Source organism: Cryptomeria japonica, chromosome 5 (genome assembly GCF_030272615.1).
Source record: "Cryptomeria japonica chromosome 5, Sugi_1.0, whole genome shotgun sequence".
Lineage (NCBI taxonomy): Eukaryota > Viridiplantae > Streptophyta > Pinopsida > Cupressales > Cupressaceae > Cryptomeria > Cryptomeria japonica.
Window position 1 is genome coordinate 287089596 of NC_081409.1, and position 10178 is coordinate 287099773.

The following is a 10178-nucleotide window of genomic DNA, read 5'->3' on the forward strand; positions in this document are numbered from 1 at the left end:
TGAAGGATTTCTTCATATCGGGTAAAATTCTCAAACAATTTAATGCCACCTTGATTGCACTTATTCCTAAAAAATGAGAATGTTGTCTCCACAAAACCTTTCAAGCCTATCAGTCTTTGTAATACTGTTTATAATTCCTCTCAAAAGTGATGGTTAATAGAATCAAACCCCTGTTGGATAAGATGATATTTGGAAATTAGAAAGGGTTTGTAAAAGGGAGACATATACTTGATGTTGTTATGGTTACTCATGAACTTATTCATTCTATGGAAAATAGTAGAAAACCATCCATGGCTCTTAAATTAGATATCTCTAAACCCTATGATAGGGTTTCCTGGGACATCCTCTTCGAGGTTCTAAAAAAAATTGGGTTTAAAGGGAAATTATTAAACTTGATTGAGCAACGTGTGTCCACTCCTAAATTGTTTGTCCTCATCAATGGCTCCCCTAAAGGCTACTTCTCTTGTGGTAAAGGTATCCACCAAGGAGACCCCCTCTCTCCCTATTTATTCATCATTGTTGCAGAAGTTTTAGGCAAGAATATTGATAAACTCAAAATGAGAGGAAATCTAACCATTCAAGTTGGACTGATGAAATCTTCTTTTGATTTAAAAATGACTGCTAAAAAATTCAATTTTTAAAATAAGTGTGTGCCTTCTTACAATATGCTTTGTAGGATTCTGATGACTGGGCTTAGTGGATTGACGTGGACCCAACTACGCTGAAAAAGGCATGACATGGATGTCAGAAAAAAGAAAGATCTAGAGAATGGTACGAATCTTAATTATAATTGCCTGGAAAGGTTTTGTAAAGGTAATGATATTATTAGAGGATAGGTGGAGGCTTTAATTCTCTCAAGGCCTTTAGGATTAATAACTGGAAAACAAATCTCACATGTGGGGATAGAGAAGACATAAAGAACAAAAAAGAATTTTTAAAGAAGAATATTTTAGAAAGCAAAGTGAATGTGAAAAATCTCAGTTGTTTTTCCAATCACTTTCACAAGGTAAAATAGTGCTCTACAAATTCAGATACAAAAATGGGGGGCTCTCTTAAAAAGACAAAACCAAAAAACTGCAAGGATTTACAGTGCAATGAGGAAATTTGGGAGTTACTTCAGGATGCGGGGCTCACCCCCTATTTCCTTTCCATGAAAGGCTACAATTTCTCCCTCTTGGCTAGATTCTGCAGCTCTTGGCAGAAAGGTGTGGTCTTGGTGGGAAGCATATCCTTTGTGGTGTCGCCTGAGTACATTATGGAGGTTACGGGTTTGCAAAATGAAGGTGAAAGAAAAGATAAACAGAGTAGTGGAGACTACAAAGATTACATGAAGAAATTCTTCGAAGATGGGGAGAATCGTGTTATGATTCAAAATGGGTAAGACCGTTATACTCTTCCTAAACCTTTTCCTATTGTCACTTATTTTGTGATGAGGTATTTTAGTTTAGAAAGGAGGTATACTACTGTGCATGGATATCTTTTTTTTAAGGAAAGCACAGTGCGGAAACGCCTTCCTAATGTCAATTAAAAGGGAAGATCATGCAAGCATGCAATTTAAAACTTTTACAAAACGTTAAGAATACCATAGAGAAAACACATAGAATCAACACAGAGATAGAACACCAAGAATTATGTAGGAAAACCCTTTTGGGAAAAAGCTCACCACCAACAGTGGAAACACTTTATTTATAGTAAATGAATTTACAATAAAGTTTCAGTCTGCAACTACATGTATTCGTTCTCAAATTCTCACGAACTGGACACTACAATCGACTCACGCTATCAGTACCATTCACCATAGTTATCCAATGGCTTTATATATCAGATTGCCGACAGTTCATCTGAGCAACTTCACCAATGGTGTGAAGTCTAACCATCTACATCAGTCTACATTCATGAGAAACACAATATCCCACATGCACCAGGAAGTCGGGCCGATTCGTATTCATATGCACCAACAAGACCATCTTCAATGTCCAAGTGTTTATCTTTTGGACTCTAGTTCGAGTGCACACCCATAGTCAGTCTCTACTCCATCGGCCATCGTAAAGACCATAAAAGCATTGCTCCGATCTCGCGATGAACCATCAAATCCACTAATGTGGCTCCGCCACGTGGCACCACCTGATTGGCTCTGGGGTCCCTGTCCTGCCACCTTAGCACGACCTCACTAACCACCCGGAATGAAACTCTTCTTTGTCACTGGGTCGTGATGGATATTCTAACGAACAATTTCCCATCGCGACCTAGCGACCACCGTCGGATCTTCTGCGATCGTCGTCCGATCATCTGCGATCTGCTCGGCCTTTAACTCGCCTTAGCCGCTCTCCTATCGGGTCCCACCACTTGTTCACCATGTCGCGAGGGATAACATTTTGGACACCTCATAACCTCTGTACAGCAACAGCTGCTGATAGTCCTGGAATTTTACTCCACCATTGATCTTCCTCGGATCTGCCATTGGATCTTCTCGATTTGCATGACCCTTATCTCACCTGGCCCACTCGCTTATGCCATGTGTCACTCCTTGATTGGCTCTGGAGTCCCTACCCTGCCACCTTAGCATGACCTCACTATTCACCCAAAATGAAGCTCTTCTTTGTCATTGGGTCGCGATGGATATTCTAACAAGCAGTTTCCCATCGCGGCCTAGCGACCACTATTGGATCAACTTAGACTTTCTCACTCGATAGCCGATCACAAGAAGAGGGTTCCATCGGCCCATCGGCAAGAGTCACACTGGTAGCTGTTCCATCGGGATAAATTACTCTGATCAGTCTAAACACATGTCAAGTTAATTTGAGGCACATTTCCAACAAAATCTCACTTGACGAGGAATTCATTGGACCGATTACCATTCTAGACGTTACTGAGAAACATGGGTATCAAGACCCATAGAACTAGAACACCACCTAAACTTGTGAGTGCTCACAGATTTCGTCAAGGTGTCTGCAACATTTTCCAGGGTGTCTACCTTGTTAAGATAAACTTTTCCATCTTCCACCATATCACGAACAAAGTGATACTAAACATCAATATGCTTCGATCTGGCATGGAAAGTAGGGTTCTTCGCCAAACATATGGCACTCTGACTATCACTCCAAATTTCAACCCGCCCTGCATCAAAACCAATATCTAAACTCAAATGCCTAAGCCAGACAGCTTCTTTACAAGCATGTGTGGCCACCTTGTATTATGCCTCTGTAGTGGACAAAGCGACTACAGATTGTTGCTTTCTCATCCAACTAATTGCTCCACCATTCATGACAAAAACATATCCACTGGTGGATCTTTTGCTATCTATGTCTCCTGCCCAATCAGAATCCACAAAACCACATACACTGAGAGTTTTCTTTGAATCATCAGAATGACCATGATAGCACAAAGCAAAATTTGAAGTTCCCTTCAGATATCTAAACACCCTCTTTACAGCATCCCAATGCGGCCTTCCTGGATTCAACATAAACCTACTAAGTACTCCCACTGGTTGGGCAATGTCTGGTCTTGTACAGACCATAGCATACATCAAACTGCCAATAGAACTTGCATAAGGTACACTTTTCATGTCTTCTATCTCTTTTGGATATTTCAGACTGTCAAGCATAGACAGCTTAGTTCCCTGCAAGATGGGAACAACCTGTGATTTATAGTCAGACATATGAAACCTGTCAAGAACATTGGTTATATACTTTCTTTGGCTGAGCTAAAGTTTCCTCTTAGATCTATTCCTTTTGATCTCCATTCGTAGAATGTAATTTGCTGCTCCTAAGTCCTTCATTTCAAATTTCATAGATAACTGAGATTTTAAATCTGAGATCATACCTTTTGTATTTCCTATGAACAACATGTCATCTACATACAAAGCTATGATAAGAATCCTATCACCTTCAGTTTTGTAGTAAACACAATGATTAGCTTTTGATCTCACAAATCCCAAGGACAAAACAAATGTATCATACTTTTGATACCACATTCTGGGAGACTGTTTCAAACCATACAGAGACTTCTTGAGTCTGCATACCAAATGTTCTTTACCTTTTTCCACAAAGTGCTCAGGCTGAGACATATAAATCTCTTCTTCAAGATCACCATGAAGAAACGTTGTCTTCACATCCATTTGCTCGATCTCCCAATCATATGCTGTTGCAAGTGACAAGAGAAATCTGATAGATGTCAGCTTAGCCACAGGAGAAAAGATCTCTCCATAGTCAATACCTTCCTTTTGAGAATACCCCTTTGCAACTAATCTTGCTTTGTACTTGTCAATGCTACCATCTGGACCATACTTTTTGAACACCCACTTGCAGCCTACAGGCTTTCTGCCTTTAGGCAATGGCACCAAAACCCAAGTTCCATTTTTATCCAATGATGACATTTCATCATTCATGGCTTCCAACCAGGAATCTGAATCAGGCATTTTAATAGCTTCTTTGACAGTCCTAGGCTCATCAGTATCTGCAAGTAAAGCATAAACACAATTAACATTCAACATAGAGTGATTGTACTTATTAGGTGTATACCTATTAGGTTGCCGCCTCTCTCGAGTAGATCTTCTCAACTCTGGTGTTGAGGCTTCTTGAGGTTCAACAGGAGGCTTGTCATCATGTTCTTCTTCAGAACTACTTGAACTCTCCTCATCTTTAGGTATCTCTAGAGATTCTTCCTAAGCTTCTCCTTGCTTTCCTATGTTGTGATCTAGTGACATAGGTTTCAGCTCATGAAAAATCACACTTCTGTTGTACATAACCTTACCATTCACTGGATTCCAAAGTTTGTATCCTTTCACACCAACTCTACAACAAATGAAGATACATTTCACAGCTTTGTTATCCAACTTAGATCTATTAACATCAGGCACATGAGCATATGCCTCTGCACCAAAAACACGAAGGTGCCTTAAAGAAGGTTTCTTACTAGACCAAGCTTCCATAGGTGTTTTGTCAACCAATGCTGAAGTAGGAGAATGATTCAGCAGGTAACATGCTATAGCAACTGCTTCAGCCCAGAATTTTTGTTCTAGCTGAGCTTTGCTCAACATGCTTCTTTCTCTCTCCATTAGAGACCGATTCAACCTTTCAGCAACTCCATTTTGTTGTGGAGTGTAAGGTACAGTCTTATGTCTCTTAATTCCATGATCAACACAATACTTATCAAAATCTGCACTACAATATTCACCACCATTGTCTGTTCTTAAACATTTAATCCTTCTCCCAGTCTGATTTTCAACAAGGTTCTTAAACTCCTTAAACCGACTAAACACTTCTAATTTACTTTTAAGAAAGTACACAAATGCCCCTCTTGAATAGTCATCTACAAAATATACATAGTACTTAGACTTGGACAGAGAAGGAACATCCACTGGACCAAACACATCAGAGTGAACATAATCCAGAATGTCAGAAGACTTATGAGAATTGAAATAAAAATAAACACAGTTATGTTTCCCATATATGAAGTGTTCGCAGAAATCGAACTCAAAACTACAATCATCCAGACCTTCAACTAGATTCTTATTCTTCAAAGCTTTTAAACATTTTTCACCTATGTAGCCTAACCTATTATGCCAGAGCATTGTTTTCTCAGCAGGAAGTTTAGCTTCCAATGAATTAGCATTATGCATCATTACAGTTGTCTTAATAGACTTTTCAAAGGTTACATTACAACATATAGGTTCAACATTTAACTTATACAGTGTATCAATGTGATCACCCTTTGCCAATATAATGGAACCTCTAGTCATCGTGCAACCACCAAATACAAATGTAACTTGTACTCCAACATCATTAAGTTTACTTACAGAGAGAAGGTTTCTTGCCAGACCCGGTATATGAAGAACTCCATTGATCCCCTTCACTCTACCATCTGGGAATTGAATTTTAATTCTGCCTCTCCCTACAATCTCCAACATAGAATCACTAGCCAAGTATACCTTTCCACCATCATACAGTTCATACTTTGAGAACCACTCCTTGTGGGAGGTCATGTGAAAAGATGCGCCAGAATCTACTAACCAGGTGTCATCTGAGGTAGGCACTGCCAGGGTTGCTACAAATGCATCTGCATCACTCTGAGAAGATTAAGTGCTAGAATACTTCTTCTTCTCCTCCTCTTCCTTGCAATCCTTTCGGATATGCCCTTTTTTCCCACAGTTCTAGCACTTCACCTTTGACTTCTTGCTTGGAGATTTTGATCTCTCTTGAGACTTGGACTTGGACTTCTTTCCTTTCTTCTTGTCTTTGTCCTTCAGTCTGCCTCCAACAAAGAGTGCATCTTTTATCATCTCAGAAGACTTATTTCTCATTTCTTCTGACAAAAGAGTATTAACCACAGTATCCATCTTGAACTGGGTCGTAGTACTACCGATAGCCATCACTAAGTGATCCCAAGAGTCAGGCAATGAACACAACAACAACATGCAATGTTCTTCTTCCTGAATGGTCACACCAACAGAAGTTAACTATGCCAGAACCATGTTGAATACATTCAAGTGGTCTACCAATGGTGTTCCTGCATCCATCTTCAGAGAGTACAACTTCTTCCTCAAGAAAACTTTATTCACCAAGGACTTGCCTTGATAATATCTCCCAACTTATTCCAGAGAAGATGTATAGTCTTCTCCTCATGGACGTTTAATAGAACAAAATCAGCAAGACATAGCCTAATTAGACCTCTTGCCTTCCAGTTGGCTAATTCTCAATCCTCTTGCTTCATGCCTGTAGGTTTCTTCCCAGACATAGCAATCCAAAGGTCTCAGTTGACCAACAAGTCTTCCATCTTGAGTTTCCATAGTTCGAAACTGGAACCATTAAACTTCTCCATGTCTATGCGCCCTGAGGTGCTCGCCATCTTAACCTATAAAACAAACAAGTAGAAACTCTGCAAGACTCCCACTGAAACAAAACTGAGACAAAAAAAACTAACCCTACCCAACAAGGATAACAAAACGGGTCAAGCTCTGATACCACTTGTAAGGAAAGCACACTACGGAAATGCCTTCCTAATGTCAATTAATAGGGAAGATCTTCCAAGAATGCAGTTTAAAACTTTTACAGAATGTTAAGAATAACATAGACAAAACACATAGAATCAACATAGAGACAGAACACCAAGAATTATGTGGGAAAACCCTTTCGGGAAAAAACCCACCACCAACAGTTTAAATACTTTATTTCCAGTAAATGAATTTACAATAAACTTTAAGTTTGCAACTACAGGTATTCGTTCTCAGATTCTCACGAACTGGACACTACAATCAACTCATGCTATCAGTATCATTCACCATAGTTATCCAACGGCTTCATATATCAGATTGTCGACAATTCATCTAAGCAACTGTACCAATAGTTTGAAGTCTAACCATCTGCGTCGGCCTGCATTCATGAGAAACACAATATCCCACATGCACGAGGAAGTTGGGTCGGTTTGTATTCATATACACCGACAAGACCATCTTCAATGTCCAAGTGTTTATCTTTTGGACTCCGGTTCGAGCACACACCCATAGTCAGTCTCTACTCCATTGGCCATCGGAAAGACCACAAAAGCATTGCTCCGATCTCTCGATGAGCCAATGACTCCACTAATGAGGCTCCGCCATGTGGCACCACCTGATTGGCTCTAGGGTCCTTGTCCTGCCACCTTAGCATGACCTCACTAACCGCCCGGAATGAAACTCTTCTTTGTCGCTGGGTTGCGATGGATATTCTAACGAGCAATTTCCCATCGTGACCTAGCGACCACCGTCGGATCTTCTGCGATCATCGTCTGATCATCTACGATCTTCTCGGCCTTTAACTCGCCTTAGCTACTCTCCTGTCGGGTCCCACCACTTGGTCGCCATGTCGCGAGGGATAACATTTCAGGCACTTCACAATGTCTGTACAGCGACAACCGCTGATAGTCCCAGAATTTTACTCCACTGTTGATCTTCCTGGGATCTGTCGTTGGATCTTCTCGATTTGCATGACCCTTATCTCACCTGGGCCACTCGCTTATGCCATGTGTCACTCCCTGATTAGCTCTGGAGTCCCTACCCTACCACCTTAGCACGACTTCACTATATGCCCAGAATGAAGCTCTTCTTTGTCGTTGGGTTGTGATGGATATTCTAACGAGCAGTTTCCCATCCCCACCAAGCGACCACCATTGGATCAACTCGGAATTTCTCACTCGATAGATGATCACAAGAAGAGGGTTCCATCGGCCCATCGGCAAGAGTCACACTAATAGCTGTTCCATCGAGATAGGTTACTCTGATTAGTCTGAACACAAGTCAAGTTAATTCGAGGCACATTTCCAACATTTTTTTGATTCTCAACCATATTAGGCATGGGGAGAAAATCAATATTCCTTGTTTTTTGTTCTCGTCCCTTGAGTCTTGTATCCTAAATGGAGCGAACCCTTCGCTCCATCAATGTCTTATTTGCCTGTTGTATAAATATCCCTTTGAGCACTCCCTAAGCCATAGTCATTTGATGCCCTCTAGGAATGAAGAGGAAATTCCAAAGAAAATTCCCAAGAAGAAATAGGGAACCCCTACTAAAATTGAAATTCCACTCCTCAGGGTAAGCCAAAGGGTAATAAAATGCTTCAAGAAATTGTCCCTCTGGAAGTTGCCCTTCTATGTGTCAACCCGAATAAAAGAAAATTGGAATCCCCTAAGAACACCCCTGTCAAAGCCAAAAAACCTGTGAAAGTGTCAACTAGAAAAAGTATTAACTATTGACCTGGACCTGCATGAATCAGAGGATGAGAAAGAAAAGACCCAAGATCAAGAGAGGAAAGAAAGAAGCTTAGGGGAGAGAGGATCAGCCATACTTAGAGCCAAGAAAAAGACATGTAAACGGGAAAATGAGGAAATGGGGAATTATAAGGAGGGAGTCTATAACCTAGAAGAAAATGAGGAAACATCCAGGGAGAACTCAGAGAATGAAGACTTTCAAGTTGAAGATTAAGACCCAGAGGAAAATTTTGAAGATGAGATGGAAGAATATATTAAGATAGAAGAGAATGTTGGAAAGGAAGAAGACTCGAATAACCTTGACCAAAGCCCGCTAGCTCCCAAGTACCTTGATGATGAGGAAATGGTCCTTTGTTCTCAAGAACCCCAAATTGAAAAGGAAAATAATAAGGATATGGTCGAGCAATTAGAGGAGCTAAAGGGTAGAATTGCTAATCTGGAGGAGATGAATGAGGGTTACAAAAAAGAATTTGAAAATCTCAGTAATGCCTTCAGGGCCCTCTACTGTATCATAGATAGTATCATGAATAAATTCGTTATGGGGGTGGTGTCGGGATCTGGTAAAATCAAGAAGCAAGGCAGGAAGATGGCAAAACAGGGCAGGGAGGGGAGAGATTTTGATGATGGCGACGGGCAGATGGACACCACAGAAAGTCAAAATTTTCAGGCTCTAAAGGAATTGCAACCTGATAAATAAGGACTAGCTTCTCTCTGGTTTTCTTTAGTTTTTGCTATTTTTTTGTTATGATCTTTAGAAAGTTAATCTGTTGGGCCTGCAAGCCTTTATATTTGAGCTTAATTAAGTTGAACTATGATACTATTATGTTTAGTATGGAATATACTATGATATTAGCAGGAATGGTAGATGGAATCTAGTTAGAATTAGTAGATTAAGCTACAGGGATATGATGATTTTTTATTACTCTTGAAAGGGGGGGCTCTGCTTCTATGTCTTTTAGGATGGTTGTTCTCAGATGGGTTAACATTGTTGTGTGGTAATATTGTTGTTTCATAGGTTCGGGGCCTTCTCCCTACTTATTTAATCAAAAACAATATGACCACATACAAAGATTTTATATTGTGATCATCTTGTTCTATTTGGCAGGCCATTCTAAATAGGCAAAAAAAATGCGAGCTACAAGACTTGTTCATAGCTCAAAAATTTTAAAAATACACTAACAAAAATATTTTTGAGTAATGTGTCCTATCCTCAACTAGGATACATATACAAACATCATTCAAAAAATAATAATTTTAAATTTACAACTATTTAAAAATTTATTTCAAAAAATTGCACCAAATATAAAACCAAGTAACAATAAAATGGCGCATGAAAAGAAATATGGCAACAAGCTTAACACGTGAGCCAAAATTAATAATTTTATGATGGACCACTAAAACCTATGATAAGAACCTTACTTAAACTTGGGCACCTTGT